This window comes from Arachis hypogaea, chromosome 10 (genome assembly GCF_003086295.3).
Source record: "Arachis hypogaea cultivar Tifrunner chromosome 10, arahy.Tifrunner.gnm2.J5K5, whole genome shotgun sequence".
NCBI lineage: Eukaryota > Viridiplantae > Streptophyta > Magnoliopsida > Fabales > Fabaceae > Arachis > Arachis hypogaea.
Genome location: NC_092045.1, coordinates 110,225,968 through 110,241,821, shown reverse-complemented (window position 1 = coordinate 110,241,821; position 15,854 = coordinate 110,225,968). Strand labels below are relative to the sequence as shown.

The following is a 15,854-nucleotide window of genomic DNA, read 5'->3' as shown; positions in this document are numbered from 1 at the left end:
ACACATGACTAAACAAAAAAAAATACATATTTTCTCATGAACTTCAACAAAAAAAAAACAAATAAATGCCTAATTTCATCATCTTCCGTTCTCTTCATCAGTTCTTTCATAATGCGGATGTATGTCAGAGTTGATCTCCATAGTCTTCTTACTAGATATGTAGCCAGTCATGCCGTTATCTCTCAAGGCCTGTGCCTTCATAATCCTCTCCATGTTTGCAGTCCAACCATACTCACCAGTGACCAAACAACAATTAAGTAACCTATTAAGCTAAACATCTTCATATCATATAAAATACCAATAAAAGAATAAAACCATATTCATCAATACTAAAGAAAACAACTATATAGTGTAAACGTAACACAATATAAGGACCAAACAAGTTAAAGCATAATCATCATTCTCAATCCTAATAGGTTAATAACATTCATCAACAACCAAATTATCATAAAACATAAAGACAATAAAAGAATGAATAAAAAATTAAAATATACCAGAGAAAGGCCAGAAATAGCATCTTTTAATATAAGTTTTTTTTTCAATGTAATGTGGTGACCGTCATTATGTGCAACTGTATTTATTTGCAAGTAAATAAATTTTTTTAAGGGCTTCAGTATATTAAGAAGCAACCACCACTCTTTTGATTACCTACTTAAGAATCTTACCTTTGATACCCTCGGCTGCCATAACATACACAAACATGGCATTCATGCCAATCCATTTCAAAGGCATGGACCATAGTTTCAAGCTCCAAATATCAACATGCAATGCAATAATCCAATGTACAAGATTTATCTATCACTATCATGATACAATGGCAACTAGAACTTTCATAGTATATAATAATATCATTGTATAAAAGGCTGAAAATGTTGCTACTCCAGATGTTTATCAAACATAGCTTAGTGTATACCGTTTCTTATTCAAAGGAGTGGCTGCGACGCAGAAGGAAGTATCATGTGAGTGGTTAGAATATATAGTAAAGATATTCCAGCTGAACACTTGGTTAATTAGAGTTCATCATCAGTGAAGTGAAGAATAAGTCCCAAAGTAAGAAGAGATAAACCCAGGAGAATCTAGTGCTTCAATCTTAAAGGATGATCCTATGGAAAAAATCACATAACTGGAAGAGTAAGCACACCTTAGAATTCCTTCTGACTCAAAAGGAGCATAACACCATGAGGGAGCATTTTTCCTAAATGGCACTTCAAAAGGTGATTTCTCGGTGCAAGCCTAAGAAAAAGGCAGTAAGCCTTAGAATTCTCTTCCAAGCTGGATGCTTATACATGTGGTTGATTCCAAGCACCTCTCTGTCTATGTATCCCACAGCATTAAAAGGGGTATCTAATTTCCCTCTGACTCCATATTTCAGCTAAATTTGAAGCGCACCTTAATGGAGAAGCCAAGGAGAACCAGAAAATCAATCAAGCCAGCCCAAACGAATTGAAATTCTAGATCTAAGAATCATAATAGCATGCTTAATTACCTATGAACTAAGATAAATGCTCATAAGAGAATCCTAATTTTAATCTAAATTAACCTAATCAGCAAAAACTAGTTTGACTAAATAAAATTACTAAGTAAGAATTAAACCCTAACTAAACTGTAATGAATTAAAATGGAGAATATCAAAACGAGATTTTGCAAAAACCTGAAAACTGAAGAATAGAGAAATAAGAAGGCAGGGGAGAGGAGGTTGTAGCTGCATTGTAGTGTCACCGGAGCAATAGAGCAGTGGAGGGGTGGTCACCAGAATGCGTTAGAGCTCACCAATGGAACAGGGTTTGCTACGGTTTTGTAGTTTCTGGTTCGCGAAGAGGAGGAGGCGAGAAAAGAGAAGAAAAGGAACACCATAAATATAGATAGAAAAAAATTGTAGGCTCGCAGAAATATTAGTTCGAAAAGGTAAGATGCCTGTGATTCCAAATGATAACTTCAAAGAATTAGGACATATGCTTCAATAAATATCAAGAGCTCTAATATACGAACTACTTTAAAATCCTGCAACCGGAAAGTAACATAATCTAACAAACAAGGACCTGCAGAGAATAATCTCCAAACAATAGTTGCAATATATTTTAACTTTCAACATGATAAAAAAAACATTATTATTAAGTGTTTTCGCCTTTCTCAATTTAAGGTGGAGGAAAACAATCAAATTCATAGAGACTATAAGAGCAACTTTGCTTAATAACGCATCACTAAATGCTACTATAAAGTATAGACAAGCTAAAGTGCATGAATTCAATTCTTACTGAAAACCATAGCATGGATTAAGCAGATAACAACAACCAAAATATCATCAAATAGATTCAGTATAACTCAACTAAACAACTGTACCTAAAAGTGAGAACTGTTAATGCAGCATCCAAAGTGAAAATAAGAAGCACCTGTCCAGTTTCTGCTTCCTGCTCTCCAACAACCAAGATGTAGTTCTACTGTGCTAGTTGAGCCTTTGGCACCTGCAGCATGGTATAACTTTCAATTATGACATTTATTTGGCTAAGAGATTAGTCATAACAAAGTCAACAAATTAAATAGAAGTAGATAAAAAAACTTAGCCGTAAAAACTTAGATGTACTAAGAATTGAAAAAACTTGGTTTCTCAATATTTTGTACATAATAATTTTTATAAAAGGAATTCATGTTTAACACAATAAAACTTAGCTGTAAACATTCCATCAAGTAGTAGATAAAAAAAATGTCGGCATAATTGTCATATCAAATGAATGAAACATTGGACTATAGCTAAAGTATCAATTCAGGAGGATTTCGATCGTCACCTTCTTTTGAATCTTCCTATCTGTTAAATCAGCATCAACATGAAACCCATGATATAACAGCTTTATGTATTTCTAAAATTCAGTACATTCAGAACATTCCCATGGCGGAAATTTAGAATAAATGCATTCAAAAATTCCTTTTTCATACTAAAATTCAGAACATTCCCAATCTTCATTCAGAATCAATGTATTCAGAAATTCCATTCCATACTAAAAATCAGAAGCTTCTTACCAATACGCGGAGGAGGAGGAAGGGGGTTACAGCTGCATGTAGTGTTGTCAGAGCTTGCAAAGAGGAGGAGGCGAGACAGGGGAAAAAGAGGAAGGAAGGGGGTTTCTCGAATGTGACCACGTACGTTGAGCCGAGACAGGAGGAGGAGAAGCTGTGGAGCAGCATGCGTGGAGAAGCATGCGTGGAGAAGATGACCGCGAAGGAGAGCACCGCGCCGACGCCCATGGAGGAGAGCAATGTGCCGACGCCTATGAAAGGGAGCACCGCGCCGTCGCCAGTTGGGGTGGACAGCACCGCAAACAAGACCTGCTGCCGTTTGTGTCACTGTTTGGGTTGATTTTGAAAGTTAGGGCTTACGGTGGGTGGTAGTGATGAACTGAAGCAATTCAATAGAAATGATCTGAAGGAAACTAAATGGCTTTTCTTTTTTTTTAGTTATTTGATTGGAAAATAATTATTGGGCGGAATACGATGAAAAGTTTCCTTTAAAATTTTTAGCTACAAATGATTTTAGGCAATTTTTTATAAAAGTTATTTATTTAATTTTTTTTATAATTTTTATAAAATGTTGTGTTTTTATTTAAAAATATTGTCTTAAATATTTTATATTGTAATATTTTTTAAGTGTTACTTTAAATATTAAAAATAATAATTTTTTTGGTAGTCAAAAAATTTATTATCTTTGTCTTACTCAAAGGAAGCTCTTAAAAAATTATATTTTTCTATTTAAGGCAACTTTTATTAAATATTATTTCGAATAAGGGTTACCTTAGGGCTAAGGCCAAAAATGTTGTAGTGTAATATCTTCTAAACAACACTTAAACTTTTCATATCACGAATATTTGATGTACGTATCAGTGGGGTTAGATTTAAACTCGTGTTATTCGGTGGGTGCCAAATATTCTTACTCAGTAATTTGAGTCGAGGTGTAATTCCTTCTAGTGCCAAGGTAAAACTCCTTCTATTTATATGGAGGATTTTCTGTCTTAAGAGCATCGTCGAGCTATACTTTAATCGTCGAGGAACACCAGAAGAGGTTGGAATCTACAAAGAGACTCTAACACTCAAATAAAAAAAAAAAGTATAAGATGAGGTATATGTTATTTAGAGTGAATAACGTATCTTTTACGTGCTTAGAGTTTTATATTTATTGAATTGTTACGCTATAAATGATTATTTCATAATTCTAATATTTTGATAACCACTTTTACATGTGTTCAGAAGATAATTTTATTATAGTGAAAATTATCTCTAATTGAAATAAGCATGTTTTATTTATTTTATTCAAATTTTAATTTATAAGTAATTTTAGATTGAACTATAATTAATGGATCAATAAATAAATTTAAATCAAATTATAACTAATAGATCAATAAATAAATTTAAATCGAACTATAGCTAACAAATCACTTCTTATCTAATTATCTTAATAATTTGGCTATGTAAGAAGCAAATAATTTAAAGAAAAGTAATGAAAATAGACCATATTCAAAATTAAGTTTACATATAAACAAATTCACAACATTGACTAAATATCTTCTTTTTACCTGAAGATAGAGTATTGACAAGCAAACTGGGCCGTCTTGGCCCCGCGCCACGCAAAACATGATCGCCGACTTAGATTAATTATTGAAAAAAAAATACTTTTCAAAAGATTTAAGCACTCGTCATATCACTCATCATTTTATTTTATTTTATTTTACTCTTTATAAAATGACAAAGTTTAGTTGAAAATGAAAAGATTAAAAGAACACACTCTTCACCCAAAAATAGAATTTGAGGCTGAATGAAAGTACTGCATGATGTAGGATAAAGTTTTGTTGAAAATAAGAAGATACATGACAAATTTAATAGATTAAGTAACCACCATATTGAGTAGAGTAAAGTACACTACGTTACCATTTGTTTTGTCATTATGTATACTAAAATTAATTATTAAAATTAATTATTAGTATAAAATATATATTAAAAATAAATTAAATAATATATATTTATATATAAATATATAATAATTTATTTTAATAATTATTATTTTGCCATTTATTACTATGCATTTTATTTGACAAAGTCATATGCGTACAAACAGGCTAAATTTATAATAAATAACGAAACATATTTTATTGGTTTAATTATTCTGTAAGTTCTTAAAGTTTTATCGAATTTTCAATTAAGTCCTTATAATTTTTTTCTTTTCAATTGGGTCCTTAAACATTAATTTTTTTTTTCAATTTAGTCCTTGTTGCGACAAAAATGTTTAAAATAACAAAATATTCTATCCAAAAATCGAATATCCTCTTACTTGAGTTAAAATAATTAACTTAACCCACTTTTATTTTCTCAAAATCCCAAAACAACCCTTGGAGGAGGTGCGGCTACTGGACTCCAACGATTCCCGCGACGAAATTGACAATAGCGGAATGAGGCGGATTCAGGTGAGGGTCACCGGGATGACCTGGCCTGCATGCTCCATATTAAACCATTCTTCTATTTTAGTCCATGACAACAATAAAAAAATCTTACAACCCACAAATTCAGCTCAACAGAATACATAAATTCAGTTTTAATTTTAGTCTTTTATCATCTTATTTTATCTTTATGTTACCTTTTTATCTTATTTTTGCTTTTAATTTGTTATGGTATCAGAGCTAAATTGAAAGGTTGATTATTCATGGTAGGCGGGAGATACCATAACAAAATTGAAAGAGTACATAAAGAGTACTCAAAAATAAAGAATGTTTTGTTATGTATTTCTTAATTGATTGAATTATAAAAGTAAAACTAAATATATAGAGAGTATTGTCTACGAAAGATAAAAACAAAGATAAGATAAGAATGTAACATAAAGATAAAATAAGATGATAAAAGACTAAAATTAAAACTGAATTTATATATTCTGTTGGGCTGAATTTGTGGGCCGTGAGACTTTTTTATTGTTGTTATGGGTTAAAGTAGAAGAATGGTTTAATACTCCACCTCCGTCGGCTCGGCTCTCTACCCCGTCGACGGTGTAATTACCACCTCCGTTGCTCTTCTTCAAAACAAAGTCAATGTAGTTTTCAACCCAGCTCTGGTCAAGGTTGGTGTCTCTCTCTCAATTTTGTTTTTTTCATTTTTTCCTTTTTACTTGTTTTTTTTCGGGTTTATTTGTTTTCTTAAATTTTCTATCTTAATTATACATTTCCATTTTAGAAATTTTAACTAGCGTCAATGTCCATGCATCTTGATACTTGAAAGCAATGTCTTATTTATTTATTTTTTAAGCTTGATCAGTTACTTACAAGTAACTAACTTTGGTTGATCATTTAATCCCTCTTGTTCTTACCCGAATTTATTACTGTGTTGGGTCACGGTAGTTAATTAAGGTCTGTATTTGAAAATTATTATTGCTTTAGCTGCTGATAATTTGCACATTTGTACTTATAATCCATTTAAACCTGTAACATGTAATACTTTGATATGTTCTTCAGCTTCATCTTTTTCAGTCTTGAAAAACACTATCCAATTCTACTGTCAGTGTAATTTGTGTGTATGATTATTATTCATAGTTGGAGGTATGACATGTGCGGCCTGTGTAAATTCTGTGGAAGGTATTTTGAGAGATCTTCTGGGGTCAAGAAAGCTGAAGTGACTTTTGCTACTTTGTTGATTGGAATATTGTCTTTGATCCTGAAGTTTCCAGTCCTAGATACTTAGTTGATGGGATTGAAGGGGGAAGCAATGAAAAATTTAAATTATGTGTTAGGAATCCTTATACAAGGATGGCTTCTTAAGATGTTGAGGATAGCTCAACTATGTTTTGACTCTTCATCTCTAGTTTACTTCTTAGTGTGAAGTGTTTTTAATTCTTTCTTTGATAATCCGTGTGTATGCTTCAAATAGTTACATTCTACTTACATTTTCTTTATCTCTTTGAATCCAATGTGAATTCACTTGTTAGATCATGGCAGTGCTGATTGGATGGTTACTCATTTTAAGTGCAAACAGTTCTCTCTTTGAAAAAATGTTCACACAGAAATACTACGATTAAATCTGCATTTGTCTTCTTTTTTATTTTTCAAAGAAAACAAGTCAGATTATCTTCGTGAAAATACATATAAAGATTCAAACCAAGATTTGATATTGTTTCTCAAACAAAAAATCTTGATTTTCTTAAAAAATGAGCCTGTCTGCTATTTAACCTTCATTTTTGGCTTGTTGCATGTCAGATTCCTCTCTTCTTCATGAAGCTAGTGTGTCCTAATATATCAATGACATATCCTTTATTATTCCGGAGATGCGGGCCTTTTCTTATGGGTGATTGGTTGAAGTGGGGATTGGTGAGTATCATTCAATTTGTGATTGGGAAGCGTTTCTACATTGATGCTGCCAAAGCTCTTAAAAACGGTTCGATAAACATGGATATTCTAATTGCTGTAGGAACTATTGCATCTTATGCTTATTCTGTTTGTGCTCTTCTATATGGTGTTCTTACTGGATTTAGGGCTCCAGTATACTTTGAAACAAGTGACATGCTCATAACATTTGTATTGTTGAGCAAGTATTTGGAATGCCTTGCCAATTGCCAAGGGGAAGACATCAAATGCCATCAAGAAGTTAGTAGAAATTTTTATATATACTTATTATTACTATTTCTGTTTTATTTTATCTATTACTTGTTTTTTTTAATGACCTTAAGATAATGTATTTTGAAAGTAAAAAAAAAAACAAAGAAAATGTATTTTTGGTACAATTTGTATATAAATAAACAAAAGAATGATTGTAACAAAATAAAAGGGATTATAGGAATATTTTCATGTCGTAGAATCATTGAATAGAGATTATAGGAATATCTTTTATTGAATATTTATAGTTTTACTGAATTTTCAATTAGGTTCCTATACTTTTTTCTTTTCAATTGGGTCTCTATATATTATTTTTTCATTTCAAGGGTATACAAGTAATTTCACAATACACTAATATTTTTTTTGATGTTTAACGTTAATAGGAACTAAATTGAAAAAAAAAAATCATGTATAAGGACCCAATTGAAAAGGAAAAAAGTATAGGGACCTAATTGAAAAGTCGGTGAAACTATAGGGACCTGCAGAGTAATTAAACCTATTTTATTCAAGGTTTGAAAAATTGGACTAGTCATCAAATCGCTCTAACTATTAGTTTATTAGTTTATTGGTCCAACCAATTCAACCGATAGTTCAATCAGAAGAATCGTTTTAGAATAAAATAATAAATAAATTATAAATAAACATAAATAAATAAATCAAAAATAAAAAAGAATGAAAAACAGATAAATCCAATCATAAACACCATTACTAAATTAAATCAAAAATAAAAAAGAATGAAAAATAGATAAACCCAATCATAAACACCATTACCAAATGAAAAGCAGAACTTAACAGAACCAAAAATCAACAAACAAATCCAATTAAAAAGTAAAAATAGGTTTCCACCTTGGAGGTCGCAAGTTTCCACTTTGTACCCTAAACACCAATTACCTCACATGAACCAAAATTAATTTGAGGGAAAATGCCACAGTTGAATGGTTACGAGTTTACTAAGAACTAACATAAATTTAAAATCGGCAATAGCAGCGGAACAAATCAATCACTTATCAGTTATCACAAATTTCAGATTCAAAACACAAATCACTAATCAAGTAATCAGACACATTCAAAATCACAAATCACTCATTCAGACTTCAGAGACATTCAAATTCAATAATCTAAGTACCCAACAGAAATTACAGTGCCATTAACCTTCCACTACAGCAGGACGTCAATGGCGACACGACAGCGAGACGACGGCTCAGCAGCTGGAAGCCTCAAACAGCGACTTCACCGGCAGAATGGATGACGTGCCGAGCTAGAAGAGAAGCTCTGGCCATATGCGTTTGGGACAGGGAAAGGAGGACGTCATGAAGGCGCCGACAACCACGGATGGCGGCGGCGATTCCAGCGACGAAGGTGGGTTTTTGGTATGAGGATCTTTAGGGCTAGTTGTTTCAAAGGAAGGGGTGTTTGGTGTGTGTGGGGGGTGGGGGTGGTTAACCGGGAGGGGGATTTTTTTTTAAATTAGGGAAAACAACGTCATTTCACACAAACTGGATAGTTCTCTACTAGCTGATTCAATGGTTTTAGAATGGTTTGAGGGTCAGCGGTTTTAGGAGGGAGACCGGACCATTTTACACGCCAATTTTCGATTGAACTGATTCGACTAGTCGGTCCTGTCTGATTTTTAGAACATTGGTTTTATTAGCACAATAACCTTTCGTTTTCACAAACACAGTAGTTATGTAAACAACGGTTTCAAGATGGGTTATTATTATAAGATGTTTATACTACAATAATTATAATATTTTAAAAATTATTGTTAAAATTAAACACTTCATAGTTACTGGTGTGTATCTAAAATTTCGGCAATCAAAAAAAATTGAAAAGCTCAAACATGTAGGATGCAAATCAATCACGATCAGCATAACGGTTTAATTCCAGAACTCACATAGCGATATGCTCGAATTGACCAAGGATCTCGGCAAATCTCAAAATTGACAGAACAAACTCTTACTCTATATAAGAAACAAAAAGCAACGCATCATAACACACTCATACTCTTTACTTACTTTGCTTGTCTTTCCTTTATAGTTAAAGATTCACTTCTGATGACCTGAGCGTCAGAATATCTTTTGCAGGTGTTCCACCCACAGTGTTTGAATCAAGTTGACGTATAGCTCTCCCAGCAAAAACAGTTCTTTGGGTATAGAAGTCGCTATAGTTCGGCAGGACTATCACAAACAGAATATTTGGTGCCTACTGGCTCAAAATGCGGAATTCCAAGCAGAGGTTCAAAGGGTGACCGACCTACTAGCCCAAAACCAGAACGAGAAGAAAGACAACGGAAATCCCAAAAACAAAAATTCAAATGACGAACATGTGTTGAAAGTTTGTTAAGAAAAAACAACCACTCCCGATGGAGAAAAAGACAACATCCGATACTTTTTTAGAGGACATTATGAAGTTTCAGATGCCAAAGAACTTTACGTTGCCTACCACCCTCAAACCGTACGAGGGGCTCAGAGACCCACACATCCACATTTCTAAATTATAGACGATGATATTTTCTAATGGTGCTTCTAACCCTATACTTTGTTGTTCTTTTCTAACTTTTTTAGATGATGTTGTTTTGCTTTGGTTCTCTAAGTTGCATGTAGAGTCTATTTCAAATTTTGAGGATTGGCGAAGGCTTTACTAACCACTTTGCCGCTTCAAAAATATACGTGCATGGATCAGACTATTTTAGTACCATCAAATAAAGGTAGCACAAAAGTCTCAAAGATTATATGACACACTTTGCCAAAGCAACCACGGAAATTCCAAACCTCAGTCCGGATGTACATTTACATACAATCAAAAGTGGCTTTCGTCCCGGTAAATTTCAAGAGATTATAGTAGTAATAAAGCCAAAGACGTTAGCCGATTTTTGGGAGAAAGCTGTTGGACAAATGGAGATTGAAGAGCTCCGCGAAGCTCGGAGGGTGGACAAACAACAACCTCGGCGTGATAAGGAGAAAACTCCCAAGTCGCAAAATAACAAGGAAGTTAAAAAACCATTTAAACTCACTCCAAAATTTGTCACTTATACCTGGTTCAACACCAAGAGAAGATATCATAGAAGAAATCCTCCACGCCAAGATTATTAAACCTCCAAGCAGAGCAGGCATCTACCAAGACCAAAGGTTTGTGGACAAATAAAATATTTCACCTTTCACCAGAAATTTGGCCACACTACAGATGCATGCATAATGGCAAAGGATCTCCTAGAAAGATTAGCCCGACAAGACCTCCTTGACAAATATGTAGACGAACGACTACACAAAGACGGCAGCTCCACTCAAGACATCAACAACCAAACTTCAATAGAAAAAGAAAAAGGTAAATGGACGAATTCCAACCAACCAATAGGAATTATAAATTGCATTTCAGGAGGCTATGCTGGGAGGAGGAACTACATGCTCAGCTCGGAAAATAAGTTATTGGGCTATGCTAGCAATAGAAGGGACAACCATAAAGAAGCATGGCAATGTTACAACGCAAGCCTAAAACAAAGCTCTGCTAAGATAATGCCGCTAGCACGTATGCAGGAACTCAGAGAAATTACCTCTGCTATCTGAACTCGATCCCAGGGAAGATTTCTGAAAATTAAAGACCTTAACCAATGGAAGATCTTGAGAAGGTAATCTTAACTAAAAATGAAAATGAATTTACATATATAGGGGGTGCACTTTCAGTTGAAGAGCGATCTTGGCTAATAATCGTACTACAATATAATGCTGACCTATTTGCATGGACACCTGTCGACATGCCAGGAATCACCCCCAATGCCATGTGTCACAAGTTGGCAATTGACCTTGCCGCTCGACCTATAGCTCAGAAGAAACGCAACCTCGGAACTGAAAAAAATGGCGGCATCCCTAGAAGAAAGCAAGAAATAGCTTGCTGCTAGTTTCATCAAAGAACTGCAATTTACAACATGGCTATCAAACGTGATAATGGTAAAAAAATTCAGGTAAATGGCACATATGCGTCGACTTTACAAATCTTAATAAAGCATCCCTAAAGATGCCTATCCACTACCTTGCGTTGACAAACTAGTTGATAATACCTCTGGTTTTGGTAGTTTAAGCTTCATGGAGGCATATTTTGGTTATAATCAGATTTTAATATATCTTGAGAACCAGAGTAAGACGGTCTTTATTACAGAATTTTGCAACTTTTGTTGCACAGTAATGTCATTTGTTCTTAAGAATGCAAGTATCACATACCAAAGGTTGATGAATAAAGTATTTGAATGACAACTAGGCCAAAACATGGAGGTCTACATCGACGATATGATAGCAAAGGCTCCTTAAGATGGTTCACATTGTGCCAAACTAGTTGAGATCTTCAACCAGATTCAAACTTATTATAACATGAGACTAAATCTAGAAAAAATGTGCTTTTGGGGTCCAAAGAGGCAAGTTCCTTAAATTCATGTTGACCTCCAAAGGAATTAAGGCAAATTATAAGAAATGTAGCGCTATCCTCAACATGACTAGTCCAAAAACAATAAAGAAAGTCCAAGAGTTATCAGGACGACTAGCAGCACTATCACAATTCTTGCCCACAATTGCAAACCGATCTTACTACTTTTTTCAAACTATATCCAAGAACAAGCAAGTGAGGGGTCATTCTTGGAGTTAAAGACTATCTTATCATCACCTCCCATACTACAAAGATCGGAAGTTGGTAAACCGTTATATTTATACCTATCTGTTTCTAACCATGCTATAAGTTCGGCTCTCGTTGTTGAAACAGGAAAAACATAAAAGCCGGTATACTTCTTCCGCAAGATCCTGCAACCGGCCGAGCGACAATACCCAAAGATAGAGCAACTAGCTCTCGCCCTGGTGACTACTGCCAGAAGATTGAGACACTATTTCCAAAGCTACACCATCATTACACGAACTAATCATCCACTTCGATAGATTTTAACTAGGCTAGAAGTCATTGGAAGTTTGGTTAAATGGTCTATAAAACTTTCTAAATTTGATATTCAATACCAATCAAGATCATCTTTAAAGTCGCAAGCACTGGCTAACTTTATATCAAAGTTCATTAACCTTGACCCACAACACCAAGAACCAACTTGGAAGATGTACGTGGACGGCGCATCTAACAATGAAGGCAGCGGAGCTAGAATTCTCCTAGAAGATGGAAACATGATAATAGCTGAACAATCATTGTAATTTTCTTTCAAAATAAGCAACAACTAGGCCGAATTTGAAGCTGTGATTGTTGGGATACGACATGCATACAACTTGCACATACTACAGCTCACAGTGTACTGCAATTCACCTTTGATCGTACAACAGATCAACGTATCTTTATAGGTACGAGATCCTCTGCTAGAGCAATATTGGCTCATAGCAAAGGATCTCATTTTGAAATTCATTAAAATTGAAATCATTCATATACCTAAGGAGCATAATTCCTGGGCTGATATTTTATCCAAACTACCGACCACCAGAAAAGGCACACACGCACCAAACTTATCACAAATAACGCTAGAGAAACCTAGAGTAGATCTAATATGCATATTAAGTATCACTCAGGTAGAAGACTAGAGCTTTCCCATTATAAAGTACATCAAAGAGGGGGTCATTCCACCAAATGAAACAAATCTACGACTATTCAAAAGAAAAGCGAGCTTCTACACCTTGATTAGGGCCGATTTATACAGACGCGAATTTCACAACCCCTGCTTAAATGTCTCAGCAAAGAAGAAGCGATATCAACCATGACAGAGGTTTATGAATGAGTTTGTGAAAATCATATCGGAGGCCAAAGCTTAGCATTCAAGTTGCTCTTAGCAGGTCACCACTGGCCAACGATAAAAAGAGACTGCATACTTAAAGTACAAAAATGTGACAATTTCCAGAAGCATGCAATTGTCATACATACTCCAGCCGAGCTATTACACAGCACCAAGGTAAGCTAGGCGTTCTATAGATGGGGTTTAGATATCCTCGGACCTTTTTCAAATATGCCAGGACAGGTAAAATTCCTTTTAGTTTCAATAGACTACTTCTCAAAGTAGATTGAAGCACAACCACTAGCACGCATAACGGCAGTTAAGGTACAATCATTCTTATGGAAACATGTCATTTGTAGATATGGTATTCCTGGTTAGATAGTAACCGATAATGGTAAACAATTTACTGACCTTAATCTTGCATCTTTTTTACAAAATTTTAATATCAAACATCATTTTAACTCAGTCGAGCACCCTCAAACAAATGGCCAGGCCGAGGCAACTAACCGAGTTATATTGCAGGCCATGAAGAGAAAGCTTAATGATGCAATAGGGGAATGGATTGAGCTTATCCCTGAAATACTATGGAGCTATAACACCACAATTCAATCTGCCATGGGAGAAATCCCTTTCAGATTGGTTTATGGAGCAGACGCAATGATACCTATGGAAATTGCTCATCCCACTTTAAGGACCGAGCTGTACAATGACAGTAGCAACATAATTGCAAGATATGTCGAGCTAGACATTGTCGAAGAAGATAGACAGATTGCCGAGCTCAAACAAGAGCAATGCAACAACTAATAAAATGAAAACACAATAAAAAGGTAGTTCCTCGAGTTTTCCAACCAGGAGATATTGTCCTTCAATGAACAGAAGAAGCTCGGAGACCGCTAGGCCACGGTAAGTTAGCCACAACTTGGGAAGGCCCTTACTGGTGCGGTATTTTATAACCCACAAACTAACCGACAAGTACACCGAGTCGTACCAAGTAATACCTTACGTGAGTAAGGGTCGATCCCACGAGGATTGATGGATCAAGCAACAATGATTGATTGATTGGCTTAGTTAGGCAAGCAGAAAATGGTTTTGAGATATTCAAAAGGTTTAAATTGAAAATATCAGAAGGCAGGCACGCAAGTAAATAAGTTGAAAATAAAATATGGGAGAAAATAGTTAAGGCTTTAGAGTTATCTATTTTCCGGATTGATTTTTCTTACTAACTATTTTAATCATGCAAGATTTAATTCATGGCAAACTATATGTGACTAGACCCTAATTCCTTAGACCTTCCTAGTCTCCTCTAAAATTTATTAACTGCCAATTCCTTGGTCAATTAATTCCAATTAGAAGGTGATGATCAAATTCCAGTTTATATGCCACAAGAATCCTAATTATCCAAAAATAAGGGGATTATATGTCACGTATCCCGTTAAATACAAACAATTAGAAATTCAGGATAATATGTTTTCAAGCTGTTGTTCAAGTATAGAGCTTTTCCAAGTTATACAAGAACTCCATTAGAACATGGGTCATACTTCCGTTCCACCTAAATTCATAAAATAAAGAACGAAAATAATTATTGAAATATAAATTAAAACATGAATTAAATTAGAAAGAGCACATGAATCAATCCATACAAATAAACAGAGCTCCTAACTTTAACAATGAAAGATTAGTTGCTCATGGAATGTGAAATGTAAATTTGTATAGAATTCCCTAACGGAATCCCCCTAATGCAATCTCTCCAATAGAAGAGAAGTCTCCCCTTTTTATAACTAATCCTAATTAATTTAAAATCTAATATCTAAAATTAAGATAATATCTTTTCCTATTTTAAAATCAAATTTGAATTTAAATCAGAATTAACTAACTACTCCGTGTCTTGTAACGTGGGGACCACTTGGCTTCACTGGATCCGCGCCTAACTTGGGTGCTAAAATGGGGACCAGAAATCACCTCCCAGTGTTTTTTGCGTTTTCTGCACGTGGCGCAGGTCACACGTACGCGTCAGTCACACGTACGCGTTGATAATATTTTTCGCAAGTCACGCGGACGCGTCGGTCACGCGCATGCATCGCTGAGCAAATCTTCAAATCACGCGTACGCGTCAGTCACGCACATGCGTCGCCATGGAAAGCTCTAAATCACGTGTACGCGTCAGTCACGCGTATGCGTCGCTCCTCGCTGCCATCTCCTTTGATTATTGTGCTGCAGAAACTCCATCAAATTCTGCCGAATGCTACCTAAAATAAACAAAATTGCAAAAGACTCAAAGTAGCATCCATATTGGCTAAAAAATAATTAATTCTTTATTAAACTCAACAATTTAGATACAAATTCACTAGAAAAAGATAGAAAAGATACTCACGCATCACCTACCACGTCATAAAAGTGCTCGGCATAGGGGATTGCTTGCTACAAATGCTAAATGGGAACCTGATTTCTATTTCATTGAATGTTTCATCATTGAAGCTATATCAATCATAGGTCTA

General features: G+C 34.7%; 1 long non-coding RNA gene across 1 annotated transcript; it reads right to left on the bottom strand.

Moving 5' to 3' along the window:
- Positions 1-741: 741 nt before the first annotated feature.
- LOC112716511 (uncharacterized) lies at positions 742-3,427 on the bottom strand. The gene is made up of 4 exons (XR_011866925.1): positions 3,016-3,427; positions 2,341-2,462; positions 1,652-1,804; positions 742-1,389 (listed from the first exon to the last, which is right to left on the bottom strand). It is a non-coding gene; the product is annotated as an uncharacterized lncRNA (long non-coding RNA).
- Between the last annotated feature and the right edge of the window lie 12,427 nt (positions 3,428-15,854).